Source organism: Physeter macrocephalus, chromosome 14, assembly GCF_002837175.3.
Source record: "Physeter macrocephalus isolate SW-GA chromosome 14, ASM283717v5, whole genome shotgun sequence".
In the NCBI taxonomy this organism is placed as follows: Eukaryota; Metazoa; Chordata; class Mammalia; order Artiodactyla; family Physeteridae; genus Physeter; species Physeter macrocephalus.
This window is the reverse complement of record NC_041227.1, coordinates 85,104,866-85,119,226: the sequence shown is the minus strand read 5'-3', so window position 1 is coordinate 85,119,226 and position 14,361 is coordinate 85,104,866.

The window sequence follows — 14,361 nt, the reverse complement described above, 5'->3', positions numbered from 1 at the left end:
TATAAGAAAGTGAATCAGCTATACGTATACATATATCCCCATATCCCCCCCCTCTTGCGTCTCCCTCCCACCCTCCCTATCCCACCTCTCCAGGTGGTCACAAAGCACCAAGCTGATCTCCCTGTGCTATGCAGCTGCTTCCCACTAGCTATCTATTTTACTACTCTCAACGCTACTCTCTCACTTTGTCCCAGCTTACCCCTTCACCCTCCCTGTGTCCTCAGATCCATTCTATATGTCTGCGTCTTTATTCCTGTCCTGCCCCTAGGTTCATCAGAACGATTTTCTTTTAGATTGCATATATATTTGTTAGCATGCAGTATTTGTTTTTCTCTTTCTGACTTACTTCACTCTGTATGACAGACTCTAGGTCCATCCACCTCACTACAAATAATTCAGTTTCGTTTCTTTTTATGGCTGAGTAATACTCCATTCTCATTGTGGTTTTGATATGCATTTTCCTAATGATTAGTAATGTTAAGCACCTTTTCCCTTGGCTCATTGGCCATTGCCTATCTTCTTTGGAGAAATATTTATTTAAATACTTATGCTCATTTTTTTTTTTTTTTTTTTTGTGGTACGCGGGCCTCTCCCTGTTGTGGCCTCTCCCGTTGCGGAGCACAGGCTCCAGACGCGCAGGCTCAGCGGCCATGACTCACGGGCCCGGCCACTCCGCGGCATGTGGGATCCTCCCGGACCGGGGCACGAACCCGTGTCCCCTGCATCGGCAGGTGGACTCTCAACCACTGCACCACCAGGGAAGCCCTTTTGCTCATTTTTAATTGGGTTATCTGTCTTTTTATTGTAAGAGTTCTTTATACATTCTGGATATGAGACCCTTATTAGATACATGATTTGCAAATATTTTGTCCTATTATTTGGCTTGTTTTTTCACTTTCTTGATAGTGTCCTCTGAAGCATGAAAGTTTTTATTTTGGATGAGGTTGTCGGGAGGAAAACTTTTCCTCTTACAACTTGGGCGCAGTGGTCCGGGGTATGCAAATTAGCTAACAGTAGATTAGCAGGAGGAAAATCAAGGTTTTTTTTAATGCTCTCAGTGGAGAGTAACTCCCTCAATAGCCAGAGGTAAAAGTGTTGTATGCAGAAGTTAACAAAGGTTTGTTTGTTTGTTTGTTCTTGTATTTGCTTTTAGGACTTCAATGGGAAGGTATGAAAGGTTCTGTTGCACTTTTAGGTGCTAATGGAATGGGGTAGTCTGTCTGCATCTCAGCTGAACTCACAGGAAATGCCCTAAGAGTGGGGCAAATGGCAGCTTTATTTTCTGGAGGCTCTGCTTCAGTCTTGGGCGCAGTGGTCCGGGGTATGCAAATTAGCTAACAGTAGATTAGCAGGAGGAAAATCAAGGTTTTTTTTAATGCTCTCAGTGGAGAGTAACTCCCTCAATAGCCAGAGGTAAAAGTGTTGTATGCAGAAGTTAACAAAGGTTTGTTTGTTTGTTTGTTCTTGTATTTGCTTTTAGGACTTCAATGGGAAGGTATGAAAGGTTCTGTTGCACTTTTAGGTGCTAATGGAATGGGGTAGTCTGTCTGCATCTCAGCTGAACTCACAGGAAATGCCCTAAGAGTGGGGCAAATGGCAGCTTTATTTTCTGGAGGCTCTGCTTCAGTCAGATAAGGTAAGTTCAGATAAAATTTCTTTCTGCATCTTCTTAGCTCAAATGCTTTCACTTACAAATAATTTTTAGACTCTGAGTGCGTCCCCATGGGGTTCAATTTATCTTTTTAAAATTTTTTATGTTTTTGTTGTTTGTGCTTTTGACGTGATGCTTTTGATGTGATGCTTTTGATGTGATATTGTTACCGAACCAAACTGGGGTCTGTTCTCCCGTGCACAGTAAAGCCAATCTGCTGACACTTGGTTGTGGTGAAGGAAAGTGCAGTGTTTATTGCAGGCGCCAAGGAAGAAGGAGGGTAGGCAGCTAATGCTCGAAAGACCTGGCATTGACCCACGGTGCTTTTGACTTTTGTGGTAAAGGAAACAATGCACTTGCATTGGCAAGTGAGACCTCTCTGGTAAGTAACAGAGCTCATATGTGACACCAGGGTATTCTTCTCTGTTGCACTGGCTTTGCCTATGGCAAAGCATTGGTTGGGATTCTCCCTTTTGGACTCAAGCTTGGTCATTTGGCTTTGTCTGTGATGGGGCATTGTTTGGAAATTTCCCTTTTGGGGGCTAGGGAACTGTGACCCTGGGAGATGATTTTGCATTGCATTGGTTTGTTTTCTAGGTATCTGACAACATGGGCTGTGAATAATTAAGTATGGGTGATCAGAGATCTGTTCTATCTGGTAGTCCCCTACGGTATATTTCATAAAATGGGTAAATTTTCAGCTGTGTTCCTATGAAAAGAAAGAAAGATGGATTTGAGATGAGTATATGTCTCCCATCTTCCCGGTGGGCACCTCCTTGACTGATAAACCTTTCTCTGCTCCAAACTCTGATGTTTCGGTTTGTCTGGGCTCACTGTGTGTTGGGCACACGAACTTGGATTTGACAACAATATCTATGAAAACGTTGCTTAATCCAAGACTTTCACTTGTTTTATTACAAGAGTTTTACGATTTTAGCTCTTACCGCTAGGTCTTTGATCTATTTTTAGTTAATTTTTGCATATAGCATGAAGTAGGGGTTCAGCTTCATTCTTTTATTGTAAAGTCTGTTCTCTCCTCGTTGAATTACCTTAAGGCCATTGTTAAAACCAAGTGGCCATAAATGCAGGAGTTTATTTCTGGACTCTCAGTTCTACTCCATTGACCTCTAGGTCAGGCTTTATGCCAGGACCACACAGTATTGATTACTCTCTTTTTCTATTTATATTTTTCAAATACTGCTACAGTGAACATTTGCAATAAAAATTCTAAAAGTCGTTATAATAATACAGTGAATCTCTTGAAATATGTTAGTTCAGAAAGAGGTAGCGTAACAGGGCTTTCCTTTCCACAAGGCTACCAGCTGGGAAAATCATAATGTAAGTTATTTCACACAACATGCTTCAGTCTGAGAAGGAAGCAAATCTTGAGAAGCCCTTTATGTTCATGGACAGTGATGTTCACTCAGGGATCCTTTTCTTAGTCTTTCTTCACCTGAGCCAAGCACATCCACCTTCTGCTTGAGTAGACTGATTTCTCAGCTGGGAGCACATAGGTATATTTAAAAGATGACAGCAGTACTTAGAATGAGACTTGGACGGATTTTCAGAGAACGTGTAATCATTATTCTATAGCTAGTGGCATTTGAATGGATCATAGCTTAGAAGGAATGAGGGACCCTTCAACGTTCTGACTACACAAATGACAATAATTCTGATGAGAAGGAAAACAGAAGGGTGTCTAAAGAAACCAGTGATTGTCCAAGCATCGTTTTCAGTTTTGTGAAGATGGTGACCAAATTTGTCTTGCCTATCACTATATTTACATGGCTAGCAGAGACCCTGGCATAGAAGGCATAGAATTAGTGCCGATAAGTATTTGTTAAACAATGAGCCTACATTTTAATATAGTACTATATATATATATATATATTTTTTTTTTTTTAATGAAATGGAAAGAAATGAGCATAAAGTAGAAGGGGAAAGAGGAGGCATTGAATAATTGGAAGAAAATAACTCAGAACAAGATACTAGAAAATATTAAATGAAAATTAAATAAATATTTGTTGGAAACAGAAGACTATCACAAAAGAAGTGGTCCCACTCATACTACCCGTTGGTCGTGGGTCGATAGCCGCTTTGCTCCACAGTCACTCAGGGACCCCGGCTGGTGGAGGCCCGGCATCGTACAGCTGCATCATTTGGACCACGCAGCCTCATCAGTCACCGTGGCTGTAAGAGATAACTTGGGAAGTACATGCGGGCTCCTGCAGGCCTCTGCTCAGCAGTGACACATGACCCCACTGCACTGCAGGGAGCTGGGAAGTAGGAGCAGGCACCCCCAGCCTAATCAATGTTTTATTAAATCTTTTATACATTGTAAATTTTTCAGCCGTACATTGCTTTATCTTCAACCTAAAGGATAATATCTAGGAAATCATGGGTTTGGTCTGCTATTACATTTTCTCTAGTACATATTAAAATGAATGACTTTTAGAAATATGGAAGTTCATTCACCTAAAATTATTTCACATATTAGAAAATGTGTCACTTTTAGAGACAGATGAGCTTGTTGCATGCAATCAACTGCAGTAAAGGGAAGAAGGGAACACAGCCTATATGGGGGGGACAGTGCACAGTGGCTGTGAAATGCCACAGGATTCCTGAGTGATCAAACTGAAGAACAACTGTAAAAATGGTGCCCCCAGACTAGGACTATTATTCTGACTTGGAAATATTGAACAAGATGGAAATGCATAAGAATTAAGCCGTAGGAGATTAATAATAATAGTAGTAAAGAAATGCAACATAAAAATGAGTTATAAAAATTGAGTTTTGACTTTCCACACTTGCTTTTTCTTTGGTGACTTGTGTTGGTCATTTAATGACTTATTTGAAGGAAAAGTACACTGGTTCCCTTAAAAATCACTTTGCTTTGATAATTGCAATCACTGGTATTGTTACCACCTGCTGTGCTAAATGCTTTCCTCACCTTATCTCACTTAATCTTTTCAACAACTATACAAATTGGATTCTGTTAATATTCCCGTTTTATACATGAGACATCTGAGGCTAATTTACATTGAGATACTTGCCCCAGATCACAGAGCCGAAACTGAAACCCAGGTCTTCATCTAAAATCCAAACCTTTGAAATCAATTCTCATTTCCCATCTTGTCCTAGGGTCCTTCTTTTTAATTCTTCCGTCATTTCTTTGTCCCTTACTATTCTTTTTAGAGGTGGGCAAGGTGTAAAAAACAATAGTTCAAAGAGGACTGTTAGATAGATGTTCTGAGTGGTTATTCTGTCTCGTTTCATTTTCTTACTTTCATATTTCTTTTTTCATCCTTCTTCTTCTTTTTAACAACTTTCCCAGTCCAAAGGCCAGAATCAACAGGATCAAAAATCAAACAAAAATCTTGAGCTTCCCTAAGGACACACATGGGGGATTTGGGAATCTCAGCTGTGCAAATATGACGCCATCTTTAGACAAACTGTCTGGAAGGATGGGGGGACCAGTCCCTGTGTGTTGCATGCAGATGTCATGTAGCCATGCCTCCAGCCAGCTTTATTATCTCACAGATACGGAGCACAAATATTGACTTTTGCTATTTTTACTGTAACTGCGGCCATAAACGTTGATTACTGCAGGAGAGAGCAGACTGGGAAGAAAGCAGCAGTGTCTTCACAGCCCAAGAGAGCTTTTGTCTTTGCCTCAGGACAGAAAAAAGTAAGAGATGAATAAGGTCCTCATGGAACGATTCAATACCAGAATAATAAAATGGTGACGATGGGAAAGATCCCACAGCTTTGACGGACTTGGAAAAAAAAAAAATCCCGATTCATTCCGCACTGTCATCTGTGTTCGTTTAGCCCAGGCAAATTCTGAAAATAGGAAGGACAGCAACTTAAGAGAACTCAGCCAGCCCCCGTCCCATGCTATGCACTCTTACCTAGTGGGACTTCTTCTTCCCATGGCAATACACAATCACTGATAACTACATTTTCCAATCTCTTCCCATCCATATCCCAATATGGCATGGCAAGGGAAATAACCAACGCAAAGCATTTCCTTGGCCTTTGGTAGGAAATGAAGAGATTCCTCTTTTGGTGGCAATCTGTTCATTTGGCAAATGCACAAAAGCAAGGGGATTTTCTGATTCAGGGCTTGTTGTTGTTGTTTTTTAGATCCGTATGTAAAACTTAGCTCGCCAGTGTAGAGTCTCTCAGATTTCCTGTTTGATTAGATTTATGTGCTCTGCATGAGCTTCGGGAACCAGCAAGATCAGTGTACTCATTAAAGACGTTGACACGATGGAGGCACAGGCTGCCCGAAACTTGGGAGTGGGTACAGATGACTGGCTTCCAGATGCAAGAAAACGGGGCTCGGCAGCTTAGCCAGGCACCCAAAGGCGTGGCGTAGTTCAAGGCTGCAGAATCTCCACCTCGACGGACATCTGTCTCATGCCAGCCTCTCACCCCAGGCACAGATCAGCCCCGAGCAAACAGATCTGTGCCTTCTTGAGAGTTTTAGGGATGTAGGAATAAAATCCACCGAGTCACTATCAGGGTCAAAAATCACTCAGACAGGTGCAGAGGAACAAAGTAATGAACGTGGTCTGGAGGTGGAGGGGTGCCCGTGTGTTGAAGGTGGGAGTCTATGTTTGTGCATGCTAAGGACAGACCAAATCCTGTTTTCCGTTGAGAGTCACCGTCAGGAGATATAACTCATTAGTCCATCACAGCAGCGCCTTCCATCGTCAAAGGCTGCTGGTATCTCCCTTGAAAAGAGTCATTCGTTAATTGATCTAATGAGCTTGACTGAGGGGTTTCTACCCATGAGAGGTGGGGCAGAACATATGAACATGTCACATCAAGGAAAGAACGTGGTTTTCAGAGTCACACAGAGTTGGATGCAATTCTAGGTCCCAGACACATGCACTTTGTGTGATTTTGTGAAAGTTTCTTAGGTGTTTCTGAGCTTTCTTTTCATTTTCTATTAAACAGAAACATGGCGTGGTTATTGGGAGGCTGAAAATAAATGACATCTGTACAGTGTTTAGCATATCAGCTTACCCCTCTTTATTACCATCCCCCACCCCTGTAAGAAATACCAATCAGGAGAATATAGAATGGTCTCTGTCAAGCAGTTTATAGTATAACGCAGAGCTGAGCATCAATTGAAGGGAATTCAGCGGGACCAGTATCTTAGAAAGCTGGCTGATAGGTCCTGTCTGGAGAGCAGGCTGCAGAAGTACATTTGTCTGAAATTCACATAAAATATTAATCTCCTGTCCACCTTTGTATGTACCTTGTAGAACACCTTTTCTTTCAAGCTTTTGTAAAAAGAGTGAGGAGTGCCATTGGTTTAGAGTCCTTCTCCACCGCCCGGTTGTTTAAGCCATTAAAATGGGGAGGTCTTTGCAAATCCCAGCCTTTAGAGGTCTTCTCTAATTTCACACTTGGTGACATGAGCTTGTTCTCTGATCATCAGTTAAGTTTTTTTTTTTTTTAACGAATTGTAATCTCTAGGATTTTCAGGTGAGATTGCATAAACACCGTTAATCATCCTAGATCTACATTTTATGTCTCCACTTAGAATCATGAAGTTCTTGAAGACCAAAACAGGTAAATCCCCATTCATTGTTATAAATACAAAGCAAGCCCCTCGTTTTCCTTTACCAGCATCCACCAAACTCTCTCATTTTGGATAATTATTATCCAATGACAATAAAACCAGTTTTGTGTTCACATTATATTTTATTTATATATTCATTTTGATGATCAAACAACAAAAATGACGGCTGTTTTTAGGTCAGTTGGTTGGAGGGAAAATACGTTTTTTTCTAGCCTTGCTCTTGCCAAAATCAAAGTAACATAACATGGTATCCTTTGATTGGAGGGGCCAGGCCAGTGCCAGGGTATGTAATAAACTTACATAAGCTCAGCCAGTAAGGAACCAGGACAAGGGCCCACCCTAGCAGGGAACGTGCTGGCATAGGACAGTCACGTAGTCTGCTTGGACATGCAGTTCATAGGATTCTTGGGCCTAAGTTCATGTTCAGCTTTATAGAATAGGAAACGATTTATAGACCCTTTCACTCCAGCGGGGAAAGAGGTATTGTTTGTGTTATTTCAGGGTCTAGCAGGCAAGTATAACCCTATTATGGTGGCTTGACTAGGATAGTTGTGTCCTAACACTAATACAGGGCTATTTAAATAGTCAGGAAATAAACACTGCATTTGAAATCACAATATCTAGAGCCTCTATGTCATGTTCAACTATTTGAGCGACCTCAGCCAAGTCACAGCTCACTCAGCTTTGGTTCGCTTATCCATAAAGTGGGGAAGGACATTTCCGCTTCACAGTGTCGATAGGATTGGGTTAAATTATGTATGGGAATAGACCTCAATTAATAGTACAACAAAACGTCCATTTCTCTGTTCTCACCTGTCTTACCTTCACCCACTTTTACTAAACATTCAAAAGTCTTTGACTTTCTGGTAAAGCCAAAGACATGAGCCTGCCATTTAGGGTCTCAACCTGCCTGCTGTAATTCCCCACTATTTCTTTATACACATTTTTAGCCCACAACAGCAGATCTGTTTTCCCCTACATGAGTCCATTGTAGTTGCAAGATCTCACTGGGACATCCAGTTGTCCAGTTTAGCAGGACATCACATCTGGTAGCATTACTGCCGTGAAAGAGAGGATTATTGGTTTTTAGGCATGGAAACTTCATGGTCAGAATCCTGGCCCAGTCCCTGGGCTTGGGATTGTGCTCAGAAGTTCACAATAGCCAGAGTGCCAGCTTATTAATTACCAAGTATTACTTGCCAACTGTTTATATTATGCTAGAACAACATCTTCATAGAATGTCACATTATAGTCATGGTTTGCTGGATGACTGTGAAATCAGAGCAGGAGGAATTCATTTGATTAAATTAATAATGAGGGTGTCATTAATGCAAAGAGGTCCAGATCCCAGGGGAAAATAAGGTTGTGGGCATCCCGGAGGGGCTTGGGCTCTCCTGCAGACCTCATGGAGGTGCACGGTTGTAGCTGGGTGATGGGGCATGAATTCGTGGGATCTGGACCTGTTCTCAGAGGCAGGGTCTGGTGGACAAGGGAAACGCCTGAAATTTAGTGAGTGTGTCTGCAGAGGCTCTTACTAACCCATCCGGCGGCTGACTTGTATTGGAGAGAGATCAGCGTTATACTTAGTGGGTAATTATAGAAATGGAGGCTGGGAGAAATCCATGCAAACCTTTCCTCGGGTAGCTCATGAGTCATTTTCCCCCAATAAACAAGAACTCCATCTAAAATAAATTAGATCACCTTGCTTTTCTTAGCAGCATGTCGTATGTTTTCTTCCCCTCTTGCCCATGTTCTGTCAACGATGAGAAATGGTCTTGCAGAGTCCCTGACAAAGCAGAGCTCACAGTAGAACCAGCCTGACCCAATAAGCTGACCCAGAAACCTCGTGGGAGATTCTTCTTGAAACATCCCAGTCCCGTTTCAGGGCCTCTGTGGTTAATCTTCAGATAACAGCCTCAGCTCCTTACAGCATGTCCACCACCTCATCTATAGTGTTTGCCATTCTTAGTTTGTGTCAAACTCTAAAGAGTTGAGGAAAAAGAAACATTTTCAGGCAAGCAGTTCAAAAGTCAAGGTGATTGGTGACTTCAGCTCTTTCCCACATGACACACCAGAGAACTCAACTCAAAATAGCAACATGTACAAAAAGAAAATCGCACCATCCCAGCTCCCTCACTGTGCTGAGTAACCATGGGGAATCTTGTCGGATTTTCCCATTAATTCTCAGGAATGGCCCACTCTAGCCTTCCTGATGAGTTTCTCAGTCTGTATCTTATTAGCAGGCCTGTTATGTGTGCTCCAGTACTCTAAAGTGCAGCTGTGTGATTATCAGTGTATGTGGAATATAAATGTCTAGTCACCTCTGAGCCAGAGACTAGAATATTCCCCAGGCATGTCTCGCTGCTGGGTAAAAGGGGCATCCCTACGTGGAGGGAGAGCTGTCTGCTGTGTGCAACAAGCAGGGGCCGGGGAAGAGCAGTGTAGCGGGGTGGGGGTGGGGAGTGTAGTCTGAACGGTGTATTGCTTTTTTGTTTGTTTGTTTGTTTGTTTTTGCTGTACACGGGCCTCTCACTGCTGTGGCCTCTCCCGTTGCGGAGCACGGCCTCCAGACGCGTAGGCTCAGCGGCCATGGCTCACGGGCCCAGCCGCTCCACGGCATGTGGGATCTTCCCGGACCGGGGCACGAACCCGTGTCCCCTGCACTGGCAGGCGGATTCTCAACCACTGCGCCACCAGGGAAGCCCTGAACGGTGTATTTCATGCTGCAATTGCTTATTTGTTTTCAATTGTAGCAATTATTTTGAAATCTCAAATAACACTAAAAAAGAACTCAATGTCTTATATTTCCAAAGGAAGGCCGAAATTAAAATGGTTGGGAAATACAAGTCTAAACTAGTCTCAGAGCAAATACAGAGACAAGTCTTATACAAGTGCTTGACCAATAAACAGCCCTATAACATAGAGAGTATAATGATAATAAGATACAGAACATGGAGTTTTAAACAGGAAAAGCTCACTGATATGCTCAAGGTCCTTTTTAATTTTTTTAACTTTATTGAGGAATAATTGACAAATCTAATTGTATATATTTAAAGTGTACAATGTGATGCTTTGATATACATATTCATTGTGGAATGATTACTAAGATCAGGATAATAAACACATTCAAGGTCCTTTTTACTTTGACCATTTTTGTATTAATGCCCCACAAAGGAATACTCTAGATTTTTAAATACGCCTATGAAAGAACCTGAAACTTCCACTGTATTTTTTAAAATTCTTTATTTTTTTAAATTTTATTTATTTTTGGCTGCATTGGGTCTTTGTTGTTGTGCGCGGGCTTTCTCTAGTTGCAGTGGCTTCTCTTGTTGTGGAGCACGGGCTCTAGGTGCGTGGGCTTCATTGTTGTGGCACATGGGCTCGGTAGTTGTGGCACATGGGCTCAGTAGTTGTGGCACGCGGGGCTCTAGAGCACAGGCTCAGTAGTTGTGGCGCACGGGCTTAGTTGCTCCACGGCATGTGGGATCTTCCCAGACCAGGCCTCGAACCCGTGTCCCCTGCATTGGCAGGTGGATTCTTCCCCACTGCGCCACCAGGGAAGCCCCTTTCCACTGTATTAACAGTAGTTTCCTCCATGGAGGAGGCAGAAGACTTAAGAGGAAGTTTATTTTTAGACTATTGGACTATTTGTTAAATATTATCCTGTTAGAATGTATTCATGTGTTGCTTGCAGAAATTGAATATTAATAAAAGTTTTAAAAATTGTACAATAATCAGATGATCTCGTGGTAGTGCTCAGCCTGCCTTAGTTGAATGAATACTTGAGGGCATTTCCTCAAGGTTTCTGGAGGCAGTTTCTCATCAGAAGGAGATGGTGCTTGGTCAAGATTAAGGAATTCCTCTCAGGGTCTGTGGTTTCCCCGGGCTGTCAGCCGAGACTCAGTGTCTGGGAATAGAGGGACAGGAGGTACAGGAAGCCTAGAGAGAAAACTCTGTGTGTGCGTGCGTGCGTGTGCGTGTGCGTGCGTGCGTGTGCGTGCGTGTGCGTGCGTGCGTGGTCCAAGACCCCAGCCCTGTTCAAATCCTTCCCAAGGGGAATTCCTGGATGTCCTTCTGCATTAAGCCAAGCTTGAAAAATGCGGGGCTAAATAATTCTCTGCTGATAATTCTAGTTCTACAAAAAGCCCAAACCAAACCAGAATAGCCAGTAGGAGGAGCTTCTGGATCCACAAGTCGTGTGCCCTGAGCTGGAAGGTGCAACACGCATGGAAGGTGCGTGGAAGCGCTCAGCTCGCATCTGCCTGTTGAAGCAGGTGGCAGAAAAAGTGAAGGGAACGTCCGTGTCCAGCCACCTTCTCCCTGGTTCTTCACACCACCAGGCTGTGGGGCCTGTGCAGGTCTCATGCCGACGTGTTGTGATTCTTTAGTTTTAAAATTCAAACTTAGCCCCTTTTTTTTTTTATCAGTTGGAACTCTTTGCATGGCAAATGATAGAAAACCCAAGTACCTTTACAAACGATAAAAAGGATGGTACTTTTTCATGTACCTGAGAAGCTGAAGGTTTTAATCTTAGATGGGTCTGGCGCCTCAGGTGATAAAACTGGTTTCTTCTCATCTCCGTGCTCCCTGTTGTCCTGTTCTCAGGTTCCAGGTGGTGACCAGGCGGTTGCCTCTCAGGTTCAGTGCAGCATAAGACAGGTCATCCCTTTCTGGTCTTCTCTCTCTGGTCACACCCATGAAAGTCCAGCATTTACTGATTGGGCCAGCTTTAGTCGTTGGTCCTGTAGATCCCAGTCAGTGGGGAGGGGAGATTTGGCGCTCTGACTTAGGGCACTATTTCCTGACGTGTAGAAAAAACAGTAGGTCCGCTAGTAACATCCCTGCTGGCTCCTCTGACTACTTAGACGCAAAGTTCTGAAAACAGTAGGAAATACGGTGCCTTGGGTGACCCCTCCTGCAGCCTCCTCTGTCCTTTGTGAGTCTAAAGAAAGAATCAGGGACAAATGTCACCTCTTTGCAGCTTAAGTTTTCTAACATAACTTAATTGTAACCAAGGTTTTTTTTTAAGCAATACACCTTTTTATTTAAATGTCAAATATTTTCAAATCATGCAGAAATATATCAGTACGGTCTTTAGGAAACCCACATAAGCAAGCCCTGAAGACGGCAGAGGCTGCAGATTGAATCTCAAGTAGAATAAGAAGAGAATCAGAGACTCGGGGAGTTACTGCATGAAAAATCATAACTATGCCAGTTCACACAATGGAAACCTCTAAGCATGTTATCCTAAACAAAGTGATTTTATTAAGCAACGTCCATCTCTGTTTAGCACAAGGAATGCATTATTTTAGTTCGTTAATAATCCCAAAGTGTCTTTTTAATATTTTGACAGTAATTTCAAATGGAAACACTTTCAGATGCATACATAGAAATGACTATTTCAAAAGGTATATATATATATATATATATACATACACACACACACACAGACACACTCACTTGTACACACATAATTATTACTACTAGTTGAATCATAGCCTGAGGTAATGAGGAAAGAAAAGGTCAGTCTTCCAAACACAAAACACATGCATGTTGAGAGCACCGTGAGCTGAAAGGAAAAAACAAATTGATTCTCATATTTTTCATCAAGTTTTTTAGAGTCATGACTAGCAGAAACCCTTCTGATTGATTAAATTTCATAATTCTGAATTTGATCAAATCATAAAACACCAGTCAGACTGTAGTTTTTATAACTATTATAGATAATGAGGGAAAGATGGAATTCATAAGAGTTCACTAAGAGTATTAAATTATCCCATCTTTATCTTGTTAAGAAAAATTAGAAATTGTGCATGCATGTGTGTGTTTTCAATCACAGAGAAGCCTTTCTTCTTCTAAACTCGCAGAAGCCGTTTCCCAGCAATCTGAGGCGGCATAGTTACAGGCGAGAAGGAAATACTCTCTTTTCCATGTGTTATGGAAACACATGTGTTATGCCCTCCTGGAGGACAGGGCTGTGTTTCCCTATTGACTCTTTGAAGAGTCCAGACCAAGCCAAGACCTTCATCACATCCTTGGGCTCAGACCTGAAGAGTTTCCCTGAAGTGGTACTCAAATTCCTGCTGGCAGTCTCCTAAGAAATGCTAAAATCTTCTTAGGAATTTAAATTAGCCAGCTCTTAGAGAGGTGTCTAGCTCCAGCTGTGAACTTCTCCGCTTTACTCAAAGCCTCATCGGTGCAACGGGGGGGGGGAGAGATTCAGCCAAGTTCCGGAGGGTCTTAGTGCTCTTTGCAGAACCAGCAGGGGGAGCCAGAGCTTAAAGGTATCTTAGGCACTCGACTTTTTAAAATTGATTGTGTCTTTGGGTGGATGATACACAGCATAGGTTACATAACTTGCGGCACACAACGAATGAAATCAGTGCCGTTAACACGAGATTCTGGGATGAACACCTGGGTAAAGGTGGCTGTCTTTACATTCCCATTTATGTGACTAAGAACGAATATTGAAAAATCTTCACCAATCTTAGAAAATGCTGATGGTTGCCGTCGATATGTCAGAAATCTTAAGGTGCTTTTTACAGCACAGATTGGAGAGGAGAATTTATTGGCTTGTGGACTTCATTCACTGCTTGCAGCCTGGCTGAAGAATATGCTAGGACTCCGTGAAGGGACCCCCTGTATCTGGGAGTCATGCGTGCTCATCTGCCTGGACAGGTTAGCATCAGGGAAGGATGAGCTTGTTTCTACCTTTGATGAGCTCAAAGCACCCAGAATCATATGGGGCAGAGAAACCAGCTGTGACCATTGTTCTTGACCTACAGTAGCGGGGACGGTGCTAGTCATGAAGGCAGGTGCCCATCCAACTGATTTCTGGTTCTACAACAAACCCAGAAGTACAACCTGAGGCCCGAAGGCCGTGTTGCCACTGGCCGTTTCCTACTCCTTACAGAAAAGTGGACCTCAATTTCAGCAAAGCAAACCTAGATTTTTCATTTTTCCTTTTCCTGAGTCTGAAAGAGTTAAACTATTGTAGTTAAAGTGGTTCAAACTAAACCTCTGTCAGGTAGACTCACTTCTATAAACGTGAGCAAACAGAGGGAAACACACACACACACACACACACACACACACACACACACACACACACACG